This window comes from Lissotriton helveticus, chromosome 5_1 (assembly GCF_964261635.1).
Source record: "Lissotriton helveticus chromosome 5_1, aLisHel1.1, whole genome shotgun sequence".
NCBI classification, from domain to species: Eukaryota; Metazoa; Chordata; class Amphibia; order Caudata; family Salamandridae; genus Lissotriton; species Lissotriton helveticus.
Genome location: NC_136065.1, coordinates 723,235,686 through 723,251,110, shown reverse-complemented (window position 1 = coordinate 723,251,110; position 15,425 = coordinate 723,235,686). Strand labels below are relative to the sequence as shown.

Genomic DNA, 15,425 nt, shown 5'->3' with positions numbered 1-15,425 from the left:
AGAATTACACAGCATAAGTCAAGAATAAGAAAACCGGTACCGAATGCACCCTTGGTCCAACACTGGAGTGCACATGAACACAAAGAAAATGACTTACGCTGGACGATCATCTCCAAAATTGAACACGACTCACGAGGAGGTGATATGGAATCAAAATTAGCCCAACGGGAAGCATTTCTAATAATGAAATATAATACAGCCGTAACAGGGCTGGATGAAATCTCTGAAATTTACAGAGTGACTCCTGGTTAAAGCGTTAAATAATCCTCCGCTTATTAATGAACTGGGCTCCATCTGCAGTGCCATACCGTGATCATCTCTAAGTTGTGGACTGCAACAACCACAATGCTATAAGCGGGCAGCTGTAACATGATTGGTCACTCTGGAAGTTATAACTCACTCCAGGTAATTTGTTATTCGAAGACCACTATTATGATACTCTTATCCAATGTCAAACTGAGGCCTGTATGTGTTCCACGATCGGAACTATTTTAAAAGCCTCGATATTTCCCAAAAGGTGCATGCCCCTTTAAGAAGCTACGCGATCACATGACCTTCACCAGACTCAGGAAGTAGGCTCGTTCGGAAAATACTAGCAAACGCGCTGTCTTTGCTTGTGGATGAGAATGCTCGGCGGCAAAAGTAAGAATGCTCCCTGGGTATTATGTTATTGCAACTGCACGCCAATAGTTTAGAGGCAGTATGAGTAATTTCCATCCTTTTTGCAGTCCATTCATGGGAACTATTGAGAAATCAGATAGCCGAAGCTACGACTCGCCCCTCTCCACACCTCGATAAATCCTGGCTAAGCGACAACCACGCTAAGACCGGGTAAGTGTTTAAGGATTAGAATGCTCCAACAAACCAAGCGCATTATGTTTATAATTCAGCATACATCGCTGATTTTACTCTTTCGTTTAGGTGCCCAAAGCCAATACCACAAATTGGGAAGGTGAGCCTTTTTCTCTTATAGTTTACACTAAATGAATTTGAATAGCGAGAATAGTCTGTCATGTGTCATTTTTCATTTTCTATGTGTAGACCAATTGGGATAACTCCACACCTGACTTTATTGTGGCACCTCACACAGGCACCTCACACAGGAGAATTAAGGTAGGCGGTGCTAAGCCGGTTGGTGGCTGTGTTTAAACGCAAATTCATTCCTCAGATAGGTTAACCTGGCACAATCGTTTTTGTCTTGTAGAAATCGTGTTTGGTCCTGAGGAGAACCCCGCAATAGGGGGTTCGAAACGCGTCGATCTCGTAGGTCTAGTGTCAGTCATAAAAATCAAAAGTACTTGGTCAAAACACAATACGATCTGTTCTGACCACATTTTGTGTTTTCAACATTACAAATGACAATGTAGACTGCATTATATGATTTAATGAAATGTTCATATTGACACGGGCCTATACCATAGAGGTATATGTTTTGTTTATGTTAATGTGAATGGTTTGTCTGTAGTGAGAAAGATTTAGTGTGGATGTGTTGTATAGTGGTTTATGATTTGGTTTATGATTTGTTTTGTAAAATTTTGTATCTATTGGTACATATTTTCTATATATTTGGGATATGCACAAGAAAGTTCTTTGAAAAAAATGAGATCTTTTGAAAAAATTATTGAAAAAAACTAGTAACAAATGTTACATCAGACTGAGGTTTTGTTCATAACAGATCTTTGGTGATTGGAAATCAAGTTAGTCCAGTACTGGCAGTTGTGTTGTTAGTTCAGTTTGTAATTGGCTTAGCCTTGCTGGTTAAGAGTCAAGAACCAGTTTTGTTCTCATAAGACTGTAACCTCTGGGCATCTGGGAGACTTCCATCTCATAGTGATTACCCTGATTGCCAAAATGAGTGCGAGGTCCACAAACTTAAGCCGCACCTTCTGAACCTTCGAGCGCCTACGGAGTCCCTCCAGGCATGTTAGGGCCTCTTCTGGGACCTGGAGTTGTCACTGTGGCTAGGGAGTGGCGCACCCCTTCCCAATAACCTTGCAGGCGGGGACAAGCCCACAGCATGTGGATAAAGTCTGCCTCATCCCCCTTACAATGAGGGCAACAATGGGGGGGAATCCGGGAACATGCGGTTTATCCGCTTCAGTATAAGGTATGACCTATGTAGTATCATCGTCTGTATAAATTTAAGACTTGCATTGCGCGACACCTTTTTGGGATGCTCTAGTATACGTTTCCATGCGTGGTCTGTAATCTCCACACCGGAGTTCTCCGCCCATTGTGTTCTAAGGGAGGTAAGTGCAATTGCTGCATGTGCCCGTACTCCAGTATATAACCATCGCTCCAAGTGCCCACCCGGTCCCATGTAGTATAAGAGATGTACTAGGGTGTGTTGTGGGGGGTTCAGTCCTCTGTGGGGCCCAAGTAGTTCTGATGTAATGCATTACAGTGGCGTGTAAAAGATATAGGTGCGGAGGTGCTCCAGTGACTTGCAAAAAAGGCGTTGGCCGGCATAGTGCCATCCAAAAAAGCTCCCACCTCCTCTATCCCATTGTCCGTCCAGGCCTGTGTTCTAGTCCGTGTGAGTCTCCCCTGTGGTGTAGGGATCCTTAGTATGGGTATGTTCGGAGCATATGGGGTTGCCGTGGATGTATAAGACAGGGCCTTCCTCCAACCAAGCAGAGAAGTCTGCAACAGTGGAGGGCAATCTGAGGGGATCTGGGCCCATGGCAATAGCAAGTTGAGTAGCTTTCTCCCCAGCCCCCCCCCCCCCCCCCCCTCCGGTCCAGCCTCTGCGGTGTAAACCCAATTTCATGTAAGTTTCTCCCTGCAGTCCAGTAGGAAAGCCACTGGAGCTGACTTGCATAAAAGTAGCCTCGGAAGTCAGGGACTCCCAGACCGCCACTGTGTCGCCAGCTGTAGCTATTGAAGACTAATCAGTCTCCGACCCACGCCCTGGATGAGATTAGTCAATGTGGTATTCCGTGTGTTAAAAATGGATTGTGGGAGGAACACGGGCAGATTCACTTAGTAGTATAGTAAACTGGGTAACCTCACCAATTTGGAGATGGCGATCTGCCCCATCACTGATAAGGGTAGAGAAGACCAAAACCCCACACTGGCACGGAGCCCCGTTATTGCCCGCTGGATATTGCCTTCTATTTGGTCCTCTTGTGTCCTATATACATAAATACTGAGATATTTGAAGGTAGTGGGGGTCACCGGCAGGAAGTAAGTGCCGAGGTGGGCTATGTGTGGCATGTCTTGGAAAAAATAACTAGTCTATTTCACCGGATTTATGGTCAGTCCTGATGAGCGTTCAAAGAGCGTGAATATACCCGGTAGAGGAATGTTGTCAGCAGTTAGGTCCCGTAAGTACAGGAGTATGTCATCTGCATATATAGATATTAAGTGATTTACATCGTCCACACAGATGCCAAGCCGTTCTGCCGATCTACGAAGGGCCAGAGCCAAGGGTTCTAATGCCAGCACAAACAGCAGGGGAGACAGAGGGCATCCCTGTCTCGTGCCTCTGTAAATGTTATATTTGTCAGAAATATAGCAGCCCGTACAGGCCCAAGCTGTGAGAGGTGTACAATAAGCTGACCCATTTTAGGTATGTGTCCAGGGACCCAAACCACTGCAACGTCGCGAACATGAAGTCCCATGATAAGGTATCGAAGGCCTGTCTAAGGTCTAGTGCAATGCATCCTGCGTGGCGGTAAGTTCTCGGGGTGCCCACCATTACCGAATGCAGCCGTTTAGTGTTGAGAGGTGCTGCGATTGGGGAGGAAGCCGCACTGATCACTGTGGATAATCTCACTGAGATGCGGTTGTGTTCGATTAGCCAGAGCCTTGCTTAGGATTTTGTATTCAGTGGCTAACATAGAGATGATCTGTAATTGGACATCTCTAACCCGCCCCTTCCTGGCTTGTTGGGTATAGATGTGATCAGCGCCTGCATCGTGGATTCCGGCAGACGGCCTGTCTAGAAAGCAGTCTTGTAGACTGACTCCAGTGTAGGCACCAATGAGTCCGCATATGTAAGATAAAATTCAACAAGGAGCCCAGCCCAGTCCATTCCAGTCGTCTTATTACGGTTTAGGCCTTTGATCGCAGTACGGATTTCCTGTTGAGTAATCGGGCAGTCTATATCCTTCTGCACATCTTATGGTAATACCGGGAAGGGGAGGTCTTGGAAGAAGTCAGTAATCAAAGAGCTGTCCACTGGAGCAGGGGGTGCGTAAAGCGTCTCGAAGTGATTATGGAAGGCGGTGTTAATTTCAGCCTGTGTGTGGACTACGTGTCCGTCAGGGTACGAATGCTGGATATGATCTGCGGATCAGGTCTATCTCTGACTATGCGGGCAAGCAGATTACCGGATCTGTCCGCCTCTGTGTGTTTACATTGGCGAAATGCTCTCTGATCTATTGTCAGCAGAGTCACCAATGTCTCCACATGGTCAATGTGGGTAGATTGTAGCACCGCACGCTTGTCAGGGTCTGATATTGCCTCCCTCGCCAGAACATGCAGCTTGCGCTCAATGTCCTGCAGCCGTTGATGTCTCTTGTCTGGCCCCCACTAACGGTCCGATCATCGCCCCTCTCACCACCACCCTCAACGCGTCCCATTCAATCAGGCGAGAGGTCGCTGTGTTCCAATTTTCAGCCAAGTAATTGGTAATGGTGTTGGAAATAGTTGCGCGAAAGGGGGCGTCCTTGTGCAGGTGTGGATGGAGCTTCCCGTTAGGCACTGGAGTGGGAGCTAAGCCCCAGCGAAGTGTTGGCTCTAGGGGGGTTATGGTCTGAAAAGGTCTTGGCCAGATAGGTAGAGCTGTGGACCCTCTCAATGACCGAGCTCGAACAGAGGAACCGGTCAATTCTAGTATGGAGGCTGTGTACCGGGGAGTAAAAGGAATATTCCTTATGGGTTGGGTAGAGGCAGCGCCACGTGTCTGAGTGTCCACCCGCCTGAATGGGTCCGCCAGCTTGCCAGCGGTTGTACCTTGAAGGGGGGGATGTGACTAGTCTAGTCCAGTGTCCAGTACTGCATTCCAATCCCCTGCCAGAACTCAGGGGATTCCGACCCAATCCGCCAAGACCCCGCTCAGCTTACTCCGGAAACTGTCTTGGTCAAAATTAGGGGCATAAATACTCCCAAGGATCACCAGTGTGCCGTCAAGTGTGCCCTTCACTAGTATGTAACGTCCCTGCTCATCCACCCGGCGTTCCAGTTTAACAAATAGAACCCCGTGGCGCACCCAAATAGTCGCTCCCCTAGCGAAGGCAGAATAATTAGTAGAGTAGATATTTCCCCTCCATTTTCTCCACATTTTCTGTGTTTCGGAGTCAGTCAGGTGAGACTCCTGAAGGAATGCCACCTGTGTCTTACGTCTGAGGAGAAATGCACGTATGCGATGTCTTTTCTGTATTGCACCTAAGCCCTGTACGTTCCATGTGAACAGGTTGTACGGCCCTATTGTGGTAGCGGTTCCTGTCATGTTCCTATGTGGCAGTGAAGCTCATCTCTACGTGGAGCCAGTAGGGCAGACTGACCACGAGTCCCCATTCCCAAACCAGTTTAACAACTTGGCACAATGCCTAAACTGCGCTGGGCCCAACAATGGTGTACAAATGGTACAGAACAAATAAGTGCATACGCCAATAGGGAGGTAGCTAACCTTAAATTGCCCCAGTATTGGAACTTTCATAGATTCCCATGCTTTGTATCATTCCCCGTCGTCGGAATGGGAGCCTCGGTAGTATAAAAAAAACCATAGAAACAAAAGAGAAACTAGGCCTAGGCCTCATCTCATTTTGTATCCTATCAACCTCCTTTTTGTAAAAAAGAGACCAAACATTTGCCAGGACCAATCAGAGCAGCCTCACCCTCTAGAACCTTCCTGAGAGAGCTCAGAGCCTCAGATTTTTCTACCGCACGTTGTGCTAGGGAGTCTCCACTGAGCTCTGCTCAGTTTTCACTGTTTTTCTACTTATTTCTTCAAGTTTCTGCTTCAAATCGTCATGTCTGACAAGGAGAAGGCCTTATTCAGGTCCTGTGCCTCTTGTGGCAAAAAACGTCTTTTTGTGGAGGATAAGCATGATAATTGCATTTATTGCTTATATCCTGACCACAAGGCCACAGACTGCAAGATCTGCAGGACTTTTTCGACCAAGACTCTTCGGGACAGAGAAGGCCGGCTTCTGACCTGGCTTCAGAAGATGAAGACACGCAAGGAGGTGCTCTCTTCGGATGAGGAGGACTCCGCGTCTGTTGCTTCCTCGCAAAGATCAAGGAAGAGGGGTAGGTCTCCCCCTGGTTCTTCAACATCTGAGCCCCCTCTTCAAGCCCCTCACAAGATCTCTGACAGGTCTGAGAGGGCTGGTCCCCTTCAATCTCCTCACGGAAGTGTAAAGGAGAGGCAGGGACAGGCTACGGCAGTGGTAACAGCCTTAAAGGACAAAAAGGAGGTTGTGCTCCTTTCTCCTCCGTCCAAGAAGGTCAAGTCCAGTGACAAACATTCTACTGGCACTTCAGGATCTGGGCCGGACAAAAAACAGCGTCCGTCGACGACGAAAACACCAGGTACGTTGACGACTGTGACTTTGGCTAAAGTTCCCGCTGTTTCTGTGGCTCCGTCGACGGGCTCGTCGACGGTAGCGGTGTCCACGACGACGGCTTCGTCGACGTTCAAAGTTCCGAGCTCGTCGACGATGATGGCTTCCACGTCGACGACGACAAGCAGGCCGCTGTCGACGGCCGCAACGACGACGAAGACTACGTCGACGACGTCGACTACGACAGCTTCCACGTCGACAACGATGATAATGACGACGAGTTCGTCGACGACGAAGATTGTGTCGACGAAGACTGTGGTACCGTCGACGATTCCATTGACTGATGCTCCGACGACTGCGTCGTCGAGGAGACAGTCGACGGGCCAAAAAATGCATTTTCCGGTTCAGAGAATGAAAATCACGCCGGAGATGACGTCTCCGCGACGAGTCTCTTCACATCTACCGACGATGCTTTTAGATGATGAGTCTGAGGAGGATGAGATTCAGGAGGATGACAATTATGGACCTGCCTATAGTCCCTCTGACTTGAACGTAAAGTTACAGGAGACGGACACGGAGGAGTATTTCGACCAGTCAGGTAGCCAACAACTACATCCTTATGTTGTGGAAGAGCGACGTCTGCCGAGTTTGGGACAAGGCATGGTAGCCATGCCCTCCTCTCTCATTTCGGATCTTCAGGACATGCTTCAGGATTATCGTAAAAGGTTTCCGTCAGACCCTTCTGGACAGACTACGGTTTTTCCACTTCCAGTACAGCCGCAAGTGCAGCCGGCTACTAGTGTTCCGGTGGTACCCTCCCCACCACCGCCAGTGACACCGTTGGCCCGGGTTCCCACACCAGATCCCGAACCACTTCCCGATGTCCATCAGGATACCTCTTCGGATGAGGAGGTTGTCCCAGTGGATCCCTTGATTGATCCTTTGCAGGACCCTGACCCGGATCAGGGGGACAATGACCCGCAAGACCCGAATGCTGCTGGTCGCGAGACATCCATCTCCCCTCCAGTGGATATAGGGGTTTTTCATCATCTGATGGAAAGGGCAGCAAAGAGATTTGGATTGCTGGTTACGAGAGAGGAATCGGAATGTTTCCTATATGACTTTAAAGAGCAATACAGGAGATCTGTCAAATCTATTCCGATCATTGAGCATGTTTGGGAGGAAGGTATGAAGATCATGCAGAATCCGGCCACGGTAATTCCAGTCCTCCCCAGACTGGAAAAGAAGTACAAGGCTCCGGAAGGCAGTCCAGCTTGCCTTCTTGGTCAGCCAAAACCGCATTCCGTAATCTCTCAGGCAGCCCAGAGCAAGTCTAAGAATCCATCCACTCCTTTAACCACGCCTCCGGATAAAGACGGTCGTCGTCTTGATAATGTCGGAAAGCGGTTTTCAACCATGGCCAGCTTGCTTGTTAGAGCGGCAAATGCTCTTGCCATCCTAGGCCGTTACGACCGCCAGATGTGGTGCTACATGGAACCCTTCGTGGAACTGTTACCAGAACCCTTGAAGGAGGAGGCCAAGAAAGTGCTGATTGAAGGGGAAAAGTCTTCTGCTGAAGTCATCGACTGTGCAATGGACATTGCTTCCACGGCGTTTCGAGCCTTAGCAGGCTCAGCAGTCCTTCGACGCCAGGGCTGGTTAAGAGCCACCTGGTTCCGCCAGGAAGTCCAGAATAAGATCCTGGATCTCCCGTTTGATGGGGAAATGTTGTTTGGCAAACATGTCGACGATACCCTGCAGAATATCAAGAAGGACACGGATACAGCAAAGTCCTTGGGGTCCCTAACCTACCGTAAAGTCCCCTTTAGGGGCGCACGAGGCAGGGGATTTGCATCGTACAGAGGTAACCAGCAGAGGTATTCATCACAACCTTCACAGTCGTTTAAACCCCAGTACTCCAATCAACGACAAGGACAATCGGCGTCTTTCTCTCGCCATCAGCCAAGAGGCCGTCAGAACCGTCAAGGCCGGGACAACACCAAGCGGCAATAGCGGCCTCCCGGCTCTACCTACTGTTCCTCCCCTCCCAGTCACATCAGTGGGGGGCAGGATATCCCTTTGTCTGAACAGCTGGAGGTCGATCACATCGGACCAGTGGGTCCTCAAGATAATAGAGAGTGGCCATACGTTGGAATTCCAAGACCTCCCTCCAACGAGAGCTCCGGGCGCCATCCGCACAGGTCAGCTGGGTTTACTCCATCTCGAAGCCCATCAATTGTTCCTCAAGGGAGCAATAGAACCGGTTCCTCTCTCCCAGAGGGGCATGGGTTTCTATTCAAGGTTTTTTCTTGTGCGAAAAACGAAAGAGACTTGGCGTCCCATTTTAGACCTTCGGGAGCTCAACACCTATCTCATCAAACTCTCTTTCAGGATGGTCACTCTCCAGGAAATTCTTCCTCTCTTGAATCCAGGCGACTTCTTAGCGTCGCTGGATTTAGAAGATGCGGATTTCCATATTCCAATCCACCCAGCTCACAGACAATACCTACGCTTCACGGTGGGAAAGAGCCATTTCCAGTTCAAGGTACTACCGTTCGGCCTTCGGTCAGCACCAAGAGTGTTCACCAAGGTTCTAGCACCAGTAGCAGCGTTTCTTCGAACACAATCTGTGGAAGTTTTCCCTTACCTAGACGACTGGCTCGTAAAGGCACCATCCTTCAGGGAAACTTCTCACGCAGTGTCAACTTGCGTCCATTTGTTCCGTCGCTTGGGCCTTCAGCTGCACGAACGCAAATCAGTTCTACTGCCCTCCAGGACCGCCAGATTCCTGGGGGCTATTTTGGACACCACAGAATGTACAGCTCGGCCCTCAGAGGAACGTCAACAGAAGCTGATGGGTTCAGCTCGACAACTATGCCACAAGAAATGCCTTTCGGTCCGCCAATTCAAATCCTTTCTCGGATCGATGTCATCCTGCATACCATTGGTTCCGCATTGCAGGCTGCGGATGCGTCCTCTGCAGGAAGAACTGGACAAGCAATGGCGCCAGGCAGAGGGGTCGTTCAACGACATGGTGGTAGTTACATCAGCAATGACAAAGGCAAGCGAATGGTGGCTGACAAAGGTCAATATTGCCCAGGGTCTAACTTTCAGGAGTTCACCTTCACCCATGATCATGACCACAGACGCCTCGTTGGAAGGCTGGGGTGCAGTGCTCAGAGAGCTTCAAGTCCGTGGCCACTGGACTCCGGAACAGCGCCAGTGCCATATCAATTTCCTGGAGCTGACAGCCATTCGATTGGCGTTGCAGGCTTTCCTTCCGAGAGTTCGCAACCATACAGTATTGGTCCGGACGGACAATACGACAGCCATGCACTATGTAAACAAACAAGGAGGGACCAAATCGCAGACTCTGTCCTCAGAGGCTCAACACATCTGGGATTTTGCGATTCTACACAACATTACTCTGAGAGCCGAACACCTGGCAGGAACACTCAACGTCAGGGCGGATGCTTTGAGTCGACAGGCAAAAGTGGATCACGAGTGGGAGTTGAATCAGACTATTCTGGACAGGGTGTTCTCGATTTGGGGAACTCCATCCATCGACCTCTTTGCCTCCCCGGAGAACGCCAAATGCCAGTTTTATGCAAGCTGGGTTCACCATCAGGGGTCCCTGGGGAACGCTCTTTCGATGGATTGGTACAGCGCATTCTTTTACGCTTTTCCTCCAATTCCACTCATTCCTCGAGTTCTCAGGAAACTGAAGGCAGAGCCCTGCAAAATGATTCTAATTGCTCCAGCGTGGGCCAGACAATTCCGGTACACCGAGCTTCTGAGGCTCTCCCAAGCTCCTCCAATTCGCCTACAACCCATTCCGGCACTGTTGTCCAGGAGTCGGGGGCAGGTTTACCACCCGGATCCGAAGTTGCTTCACTTGACAGCGTGGCTCCTGAACACAGAGTTCAGTCATCTAACACTTTCTCGAGAATGCAGAGAGGTTTTGGCTCAGGCCCGAGCACCAAGTACCAATAAGACTTATAAAGCAAAGTGGAGGAGATTCTGCATATGGTGTCAAGGTCAAGGTCTCCATCCTTACACGTCCCAACCTCATCAATTGTTGCCATATTTACTATCTCTGGCTGTGTCTGGTTTGGCACATTCCTCAGTAAAGGTGCATCTAGCGGCCATATCCAGGTTTCGACGCAGTTCGGCAGGTCCTTCCTTATGGTCCTCTAGGGTGGTTAAACAATTCTTGAAGGGCCTATTCCGGATGTATCCTCCAGTTCGTCGTCCTCCACCAGTGTGGCAGCTCAACCTTGTTTTGGCTCAGCTCATGAAAGCTCCGTTTGAGCCGGTTCACAAGGCAGACTTAAAGTTCCTCTCCTGGAAACTAGCACTCCTCTTGGCTCGAACATCAGCTAGAAGAGTGAGTGAGCTTCAGGCACTCTCCATAGTGCATCCATTCCTGCAATTTACAAGACAAGGTCTGGTTCTTCGGACTAATCCCAAATTCATCCCGAAAGTGCCATCTGAGTTCCACTTGAATGAACCGGTGATTCTGAAAACCTTCTTTCCGCATCCTTCTACACCTGCGGAGCGTACGCTCCATTCTTTGGACGTTCAACGATGCTTAAAGTTTTACTTGGAGCGCACACGTCCCTTTCGGAAGTCTACTCAGATGTTTGTGTCCTACAGTGCACCTCGTAAGGGGTTGCCTTTGACAAAGACTGGCATTTCCCGCTGGATCTCCAGTGCGATTCAATTCTGTCATCAGGAAGCGGGCAAGCCGCTGGACGGCAGAGTCCGTGCACATTCCACGAGGTCGGTGGCTTCGTCTGTGGCTCTCTTTTCGGGAGTTGCCATTAAGGACATCTGCAGGGCAGCAACGTGGAGCAGTACTCATACCTTCACGAAACACTACTGCCTGGAGTCTGCAGGACGAGATGATGCGGCTGTTGGTCAGGCAGTCCTGCGGAATCTGTTTCATTGAGAGGTGAGCTTTCCCTACGATCCCTCCATCCTGGTGAGCACATTTTGTTTGTTTTTACTGTACTTTATGTATTTTTTCTATGGTTATGTGATGCCATGTATTTACAAAATGTGTTCATGGTGCTGTACTGCTAGCTATTCTGATACAAAGCATGGGAATCTATGAAAGTTCCAATACTGGGGCAAGAAAACAAGTTACTTACCTGTAACTTTGGTTCCCCAGTATTGGTAACTTTCATAGATTCCCATGCGCCCGCCCGCCTCCCCTTGGAAAGCTCAGTCTTTTTACAGAGTTAGTGGCGGTTTGCACAACGGCTACGAAAATCTGAGGCTCTGAGCTCGCTCAGGAAGGTTCTAGAGGGTGAGGCTGCTCTGATTGGTCCTGGCAAGTTTGGTCTCTTTTTTACAAAAAGGAGGTTGATAGGATACAAAATGAGATGAGGCCTAGGCCTAGTTTCTCTTTTGTTTCTATGTTTTTTTTATACTACCGAGGCTCCCACATGACGACGGGGAATGATACAAAGCATGGGAATCTATGAAAGTTACCAATACTGGGGAACCAAAGTTACAGGTAAGTAACTTGTTTTCTTCTAACATGGTCCTGGAATGTCCTTAGACACAATGGCTCACTCACGTAGGGTATATCAGATCACACATTTAACTACACCAGTAAAAGGATACCACAGTCTCTCCGGTGCCAGGTGCATGCCCACTACAAGGGCAAAGTTGGCAGTAGTAGTCCCAAATGTCCGTGACCTGGCTGCCGCATTCAATTGTCAATCATTTCTTAAGCTGCTCTCTGTGTGATGGTGGGGAAAAGGATTACGCTGTGTTCGGAGTCTGAATGTAGAGTACTGTCCTCCGAGTCTGTAGTGATTTTGTTCGAATCTTCGCGGAAGGATCTGGCCACTGCCAGTGCCCCCTCTTGGTCTCGCCACTGCTGTTCTCGCGAGGCCCCCGCACCTCCCTTGCCCCGGTTAGTGCTCTGGGTTCTTCTGGAGGACTGCTTTGGGAGCACGTCTGAATCCTGTGAGGAGGCTTCCGGGTGACTTGTTTGGCTAGAACATATGCACATTACCTCCATCCATTCCTCAATGTCTGCTGGGCTTTCGAAGAAGTGAGTCTTCTTGTCGTGTATTACCTTCAGTCGGGCAGGATACAAGAGGGCGTATTGGAGTTGTGCGGTCTGTAGTTTCTTCTTCACCGCCTGGTAAGAAGACCTCTGTCTTTGCACCAACACTCTGTAGTCCGGGTATAAAGAAATGCGGTGGTTTTCGTACTGAATTAACATCTTTTCTCTAGCCTTCTGCAGTAATAGATCAGTCTCTATAGTTGAGGATTTTGACAATCAAAGGGCGGGGCGGCTCTCCAGGTTTAGGTTGGCCCGTCTGTATTCTTTGTGCCCTTTCCACACAGAAGTATGGAGAAAGTCCCTCTGCGACACATTTTCCCTGAACCACGTTTCCATGAGATCAGCCGCTCTGCCCCCCTCACAACGTTCCGGCAATCCAATGATGCGGATGTTATTGCCTGGATTTCTGCCCTCCGCATCCTCCACCTGGTCCATAAGCGTAGTCACTTGTTTGAGTTGCTGCAGGGAGGAAGAGTGTTCCACCACCGTAGGAGCGAGGTCCGCAATGGATTGGCTGTGGTCCTTAACCGTGTCTGCCAGTTTGGTTCCGTGTTCAGGATATGTGGGGAAAAAGGGTCATAAAAACATTTCTCTGTGCAGGAGCAATACGAATTAGCTGGGACAGAACACTTTCGCTACAGACAATTTGCCACGCCCTGCGCTCGGCCTTTCCCAAGGGTTCCACCCTGAGGCCTCTCCACTGGAAGATAGGATACTGGACGAGTATCTCCATGAGAAATCCATCTCCCTCATTTATAACAAGCTTATAAGTAACATGGAGGACCCTCTTGTACATCTTCGACAAAAGTGGACGGCAGACGGTATTGAGCTGGATGACTAGGACTGGCAGGAGGCTGTGTCCTCCCCCCCCCCCCCCCCCCCCCCCCCCCCCCCCGGGTGGTAGCAATCCCCGCCAAACTACGACTGGTGCAGCTAAAGGTATTACACAGAATATACATGACGGGACAGAAACTGGTGTTGATGGGGAGGGCACCCACGGGGGACTGCTTTTGGGGGGGTGGTCAGTTAGGTACCTTCCTTCACATCTGGCAATGTTTGCTTGTCCAGGCCTACTGGAGCGCAATTCATAGGCACTGCAGCGGGGGGGGGGGTGCGAGTGGTAGCTGAGTGCCCTGTTGTTGGCCGTGGTACATCACACTTGTATCTGTATTCTGTGATTTTAGCAGTAGGACTGTTGTAAAGCGCTCCGGTACCCTTGGGTCTGGCCAGCTCTATATAAAACTTAATAAAAATAAATATATGTTATGAACGTGCACACTCACTTCAGGCACGCCACTTGCCACTCTGCCGGGCAGAAGGTGTGTATTCAAGCTAACGTGCAAATAATGCAATGCAGGTACTGCAGGGTGTCCGCTAATTGCAGCTCGTGACTTGGTGATCGCGGCATGACACTGTTGCTCCCTGTGAGTATGAAAGTGTGACATGCGTAAACGGTATTGGGGACACTCGCTTTACCCCCTGGATGACACCGGAGGCGGGCCGGGGCCTCGGCGGCAAACCTGAACTGCTGCACACAGTGGCTCGACGCTTGAGCCTGCCCACGCCTGTAGCCTCTATCGCTGCCACCAATGGAGCGCCACCACATTGCGGACTGAATCGCTCTTCTGCGGCCGTGGCCCAATTAAGTTAGTTACCAGCCTGTGTGTAGCAGAGCACAATTAGGCACTGCCGGTGTTATAACTCAGAAGGTGACATAGGGGGCTTGCCTGGCGCTGCGTGAAGTATGCAACTGTGTTACATGTTGTGGGGTCCTCTCCGACTTCGGTTCTCTGTTGGACTGGGCCACTCGCGTGGCGTCAGAGGCTCAGAGTACTGATGATCTCCTGATTTTGCCAGGAACGAGGGCCCGCCCCACCACAGATGCTGACCATCTGTGTTAGCACCTGCCTTAAAAACATACCCACAAAAAAACACCGCTCCTGAGCTAGTGTGCAGATCCTTGATTTCATGTTGCAAAGGAGGCTCCCGATATTTGTATGATTCGAAGTATATTACCTGGACAGGAGTCTGATAAATAGAAGTCCTTCAGTTATTTCTTACACTTTGCACCAGTTAACTTAGTTTCTCATTCCCCAAATGGGTTTTATTTCTCAGGTTTGTTTCCCTTGTCATACCTTGATCTTGCCTGTGAAAGGTGTCACTCTTAGTTACTCTGAAATTATAAAAATGTAATACCTCTCATGTGAAAGAACCTGATATAGTGTAATTACATAGCTTTGAAAACCATGCCACTGTAACTAAGGAATGGATTCAAAATCTTGATACCAACCTGAATAATCTTTAGGAGCTAATGGTCTGATTTAAAGCAAAAGCTTCACCAATGAAGCCGTTTGACCTGGGTGTTTCTTTTTTAAAGAGACCTTTAACTTTAGTTGTAAAAGTTGACTCCACATTTTGAGAATGCCAGCTACGCTAATGTACTACTTCTGTGACAATTTGGATCTCTTTGTAGGCCCTGTTGATGAAATACTTCTTAAATAACATTTACAGCTCCCAAGTAGGAGCCAATGCGTGCATTCGGGCTGTTTTCTTTTTTTTAATTAATATTTTTTAATCCTCCAATGCAAGAGCCTGCTACTAAAGTCTCTTAATCCTTGACTATTTTATGCTCCCTACTCTTTCAAATAAATACATGAAAAATAAGCTTAAGGTTTGGTGTGATGTTCCCCTGTAAACATGATGATCATGTTATGCATGAAAAGTACGTCTGTTAAAAACTCGGAAGTGTTTGCATGAGCAACATTTCTCCTTTTTATTAAATGTTACTTTCGAATTGCGATTGGAAGTGCATCGTTTTGCATCAAAAGTAA

At 48.9% G+C, this 15,425-nt stretch overlaps 1 protein-coding gene across 1 annotated transcript in view; it reads left to right on the top strand.

Annotated features, from left to right (window-relative positions):
• The window catches only part of LOC144754871 (lymphoid-specific helicase-like), a 558,671-nt gene that overhangs the window by 85,991 nt on the left and 457,255 nt on the right, over positions 1-15,425 (top strand). The gene's annotated exons all lie outside the window — the stretch shown is intronic.